Here is a 6,050-nt window from a genome sequence, read left to right on the forward strand (position 1 = left end):
AACCAGTGTTTCCAGCTACAATTTTGGTTTTACTCTAGCTTCTGTAGGAATTCGCTCTTAATTACCATAATTTTTAAGGTTCCGTACAAAATGTGTAAAACGGGACCCTATTTCTAAGACTCCACTGTCCGTCCGTCTGTCACTAGCTATATCTCATGAACCGTGATAGCTAGACAGTTGAAATTTTCACAGATGATGTAGGTATTTCTGTTGCCGCTATAACAACAAATATTAAAAACATTTTTGTTCCCATTGTCTTGGAGACCCTGGTGCCATGGAGTTTTAGTGCTAATTTTTTTTAGGTGAAACTTCACGGTGATTAATAGCCTCATCTGGTGACAGAAGGGCTGGCTCATATTTTACGCAACGGGTCAGCCTACGTCCAGCACGGAAATACAGCCAGTATTCTTGGCAATATTCCATGTGGACATGATTTGTATAGTAATTACTAGATAAGGCTAGCTTTAAGTTTTATTGTATTAACTATATTTACATTAAAAATATGGAACAAACCAATTATTTAAGGGGGCTCCCATATAACAAACGTATTTTTTTATAGATTGGAGTTTTTACAGAACCTGTTCGCGAGTCCAACTCACACTTGGCTGGTTTTTTAAAAAGGTATTTAGATAATAGCGCAATAATAGTTAAATAATCTATAGGTCCTAAATTTTGGTACGCACCTAAATTTCTCAGTGCAAATCAATACGGATTTCATTGTATTCAGAACATTTCAAAAGTAATGTTAATAAGTACCTAGTTAGGTAGATTGTAATAGGTATAACACATTCATACCCATATTTCGCCGATGGAATAGTTAGGCTTTCCGTGCGTAGTCGGGGTGGGTCAACTAGTTATTGTAATAAAGAACATCATTTTACGTTTTTATTATTACGCAATCCTAAATTTTGACTCTAGTGGCTAAGAAAGGCATTTGCTTGTTTTTTCTTCCATTTTCAATATTATAATAATTCGCAGTCTCATAATTACCAGGTAGCGAATAAGTAATTATATCTATATACATATTAATGCACTAATCACTACCATATTAAAGAATCTTTTTTATTCTGCCTTTTTCTAAACCTTTTTAGCCTATCACTTTTGATAGATATTTAAAATACACAAAATAAACTAATAATTAGGTAAATAAAATCCATACTAATAAAAATATCCTCAACTTATAGGAACTGACTTTATTCCATTTAGACAATACTTAATAAACTTCAATCTTAGTTCTAAACTATTAACTTCTTCAAGACATAATTATAAATTCTAATTTTCCCTGCTTCAAATCAATAGCTCCCGCTCTTATTGCCGCCATTTTTTACCTCTCCTCATAATTCTTTTTTTAAATTCAACTGTAGGCAAAGCAATGTCGCTAACAATCGGCCATTCTGACTTCATGTCTGTCCTCAGACATTCAGGCTCAATTGAAAGAGATTCTCATTATATCAAACTCATAGTTTTATCTCGATTTCATGATCACTAACTTTTCATTAATCAAACCACTTCTTTGGTTGAATTCGAAAAATTTCATCTTTTCTTGTGAGGGTTTCTTATTTTATCAAAATTTATATTAATTTCATAATCACCTAAACATAATTACTTAAACCAAACTATTTCTTTGGTTGATTGTTGCATTCGAAGTATTTCATCTTTTCTTGGCAGGGGTTCTCATTTCATCAAACTCATACTTATATCTTAATCTCATAATCACCATCTTTGTTTAACCAAACCTCTTCTTTGGATGATTGTTACATTCGAACTTGTCAGGGGTTCTTATTTCATCAAACTCATAGTTTAATATTAATTTCATAATCACCATCTTTACTTCAACCAAACTATTTCTTTGGTTGATTGTTGCATTCGAAGAATTTCGTCTTTTCTTGACAAGGGTTCTCATTCCATCAAACTCATAGTTTTATCTTAATCTCATAATCATCACCTTTGCTTAAAACTAAACCGCTTTTTTGGTTGATTGTTGCATTCGAAGAATTTCATCTTTTCTTGGCAGGGGTTCTCATTTCATCAAACTCATACTTATATCTTAATCTCATAATCACCATCTTTGTTTAACCAAACCTCTTCTTTGGATGATTGTTACATTCGAACTTGTCAGGGGTTCTTATTTCATCAAACTCATAGTTTAATATTAATTTCATAATCACCATCTTTACTTCAACCAAACTATTTCTTTGGTTGATTGTTGCATTCGAAGAATTTCGTCTTTTTTTGACAAGGGTTCTCATTCCATCAAACTCATAGTTTTATCTTAATCTCATAATCATCACCTTTGCTTAAACTAAACCGCTTCTTTGGTTGATTGTTGCATTCGAAGAATTTCATCTTTTCTTGGCAGGGGTTCTCATTTGATCAAACTCATACTTATATCTTAATCTCATAATCACCATCTTTGTTTAAACCAAACCACTTCTTTGGATGATTGTTACATTCGAACAATTATTTCGTTTCGGCCATCCTTTTCTTAGAATGTCCTCATTCACACATCAGACAGACATAGACATCAGTTTAATATTCATGATCATTGTCAATGATGCCTAATGGCCGCAAACTAATAGTCTCAGTCTCTTATTATGATCGTCATCATATCCCCAACGTCATGACATCAGTAAAACATCCATGATCGTTCGTCAATAATGCTTATTATTACTTGTCACCTTAATTAACTATATCATTTACGCCATGACAGCCCGCTCACTAGCCTATGGTCATTCTCTTATCATCTTAATCATCATCTTAATTAATTATATCATTTACGCCATGGTGGCCCGCTCACCATCCTGATGGCCGCAAACTAATAGTCTCATTCTCTTATGGTGATCGTCATCATATCCACAACGTCATGACATCAGTAAAATATCCACGATCGTTACGTCAATGATGCCTGAAAGGAACAAAATAAAAACAATTAAGCAGTATCTGAGTTCTTTAAATGTGTAAATGCAGTGTAACTTAAGAGATATACTCACTTATTATTAATTGTCATCTTTAACTAACTATATCATTTACGCCATGGCAGCCCGCTCACTAGCCTATGGTCGCAAACTTAATAGTCTCATTCTCTTATCATCTTAATCATCATTTTAATCATTATTTTAATCATCATCTTAATTAACTATATCATTTACGCCATGGTGGCCCGCTCACCATCCTGATGGCCGCAAACTAATAGTCTCATTCTCTTATGGTGATCGTCATCATATCCACAACGTCATGACATCAGTAAAATATCCACGATCGTTACGTCAATGATGCCTGAAAGGAACAAAATAAAAACAATTAAGCAGTATCTGAGTTCTTTAAATGTGTAAAATATGCAGTGTAACTTAAGAGATATACTCACTTATTATTACTTGTCATCTTTAACTAACTATATCATTTACGCCATGGCAGCCCGCTCACTAGCCTATGGTCGCAAACTTAATAGTCTCATTCTCTTATCATCTTAATCATCATTTTAATCATTATTTTAATCATCATCTTAATCATCATCTTAATTAACTATATCATTTACGCCATGGTGGCCCGCTCACCATCCTGATGGCCGCAAACTAATAGTCTCATTCTCTTATGGTGATCGTCATCATATCCACAACGTCATGACATCAGTAAAATATCCACGATCGTTACGTCAATGATGCCTGAAAGGAACAAAATAAAAACAATTAAGCAGTATCTGAGTTCTTTAAATGTGTAAATGCAGTGTAACTTAAGAGATATACTCACTTATTATTAATTGTCATCTTTAACTAACTATATCATTTACGCCATGGCAGCCCGCTCACTAGCCTATGGTCGCAAACTTAATAGTCTCATTCTCTTATCATCTTAATCATCATTTTAATCATTATTTTAATCATCATCTTAATTAACTATATCATTTACGCCATGGTGGCCCGCTCACCATCCTGATGGCCGCAAACTAATAGTCTCATTCTCTTATGGTGATCGTCATCATATCCACAACGTCATGACATCAGTAAAATATCCACGATCGTTACGTCAATGATGCCTGAAAGGAACAAAATAAAAACAATTAAGCAGTATCTGAGTTCTTTAAATGTGTAAATGCAGTGTAACTTAAGAGATATACTCACTTATTATTAATTGTCATCTTTAACTAACTGTATCATTTACGCCATGGCAGCCCGCTCACTAGCCTATGGTCGCAAACTTAATAGTCTCATTCTCTTATCATCTTAATCATCATTTTAATCATTATTTTAATCATCATTTTAATCATCATCTTAATCATCATCTTAATTAACTATATCATTTACGCCATGGTGGCCCGCTCACCATCCTGATGGCCGCAAACTAATAGTCTCATTCTCTTATGGTGATCGTCATCATATCCACAACGTCATGACATCAGTAAAATATCCACGATCGTTACGTCAATGATGCCTGAAAGGAACAAAATAAAAACAATTAAGCAGTATCTGAGTTCTTTAAATGTGTAAATGCAGTGTAACTTAAGAGATATACTCACTTATTATTAATTGTCATCTTTAACTAACTATATCATTTACGCCATGGCAGCCCGCTCACTAGCCTATGGTCGCAAACTTAATAGTCTCATTCTCTTATCATCTTAATCATCATTTTAATCATCATCTTAATCATCATCTTAATTAATTATATCATTTACGCCATGGTGGCCCGCTCACCAACCTGATGGCCGCAAACTAATAGTCTCATTGTCTTATCGTGATCGTCATCATATTATCCACAACGTCCTGGCAATAACATGGCACATTTTGCTATAAGTAATATCTTCTGCATATTTCAATAGCTTATAAATTTTGTTTCTTGTATGACATCAATCTCTTTATCAAACTATGATCTTTAAATTGTACCGCATTTACATCTTGATCATCATTACAGATTCTTGCTGAAACAGAAATAAAAACAAAGCAGCAACAAAATCACCATTAAAAGGTGGTACATAATTTATTATTGTTAATTGTCGTGTTTTAAAAACGTTTAACTTTCAAGAGTAAAAGATTAATTTTTTTATTACGATTCCCGCGCATAATTTTTTGCGCAAATATATATTTTTTCAGATTTTTTTTTTTAATGTGCTGTTTAGTAATTTTTTTTTAATTTTACAAAAAATTATATCACAATTAAAATATTTTAAGTCATCTACGATTCACCAGGCTGCATGATCTACGACCTTTGCCTTTTCGAGGAACGAATCGAAATATGCATACTACACCTATACAGCTGCATTCCAATTTATGATTGATCCAAAAAGATAACAAATATGGCGATACTGATCACGTGACTTTATTTTGACTTGACCTCTAGTGATGCGCTATTGCTGAACTAACTATATTGGGAATGTGGACGTTTGAATGAATTAACTCTGATGTAAAGAATTATATTTTCATTTTATGTACTTGCAAAACTTATAAGTCCGTAAACATTATTACGAGAACGCAATATAAAATAACTTTATATATCTATTGATGGTTCGTAAACAATGGGCCGATTCTGTTGTACACAATGCTATATTAAAATAATTTGATTTAAATAACTCGATCAATTTCCGATTCTGAACGAATTATCGATGTGTACGGTCCCTAACATTCATACATTTTTCGTCTGTGGTTGCAATGTCTAAAGAAATTAAAGAATGCGAAACGTCAAACTAGCATTTTAGTTTACTCTGTGGATCTTAATTTTGTTCTCATCTCATTTTTAATAAAAATTTTGCTTAAATCATGGATAAAAAGAACGAATTCTACGTGTAGGTATATTTGATACGTTGTTCGTGGACCACAAGGCGTCAGTGAGTGTTTTAAACTGTTTTATCATCGGGAAAAGTGCTAACGACGTTTATGTCACGGTGCTTTCTACTTCGAACAAAACTATGGAAATATGAACTGACATAGGTAGCCCGTACATCAACAGCCAATAATATTTGTAGTAACAATACCAAAGATTATTTTTTAATGCCGGCACACTTTTTCTCTAGAATCGTCACACGTTTCGCTACACGCATATATATATTTTTTTTGTCA

This window comes from Maniola hyperantus, chromosome 2 (genome assembly GCF_902806685.2).
Source record: "Maniola hyperantus chromosome 2, iAphHyp1.2, whole genome shotgun sequence".
In the NCBI taxonomy this organism is placed as follows: domain Eukaryota; kingdom Metazoa; phylum Arthropoda; class Insecta; order Lepidoptera; family Nymphalidae; genus Maniola; species Maniola hyperantus.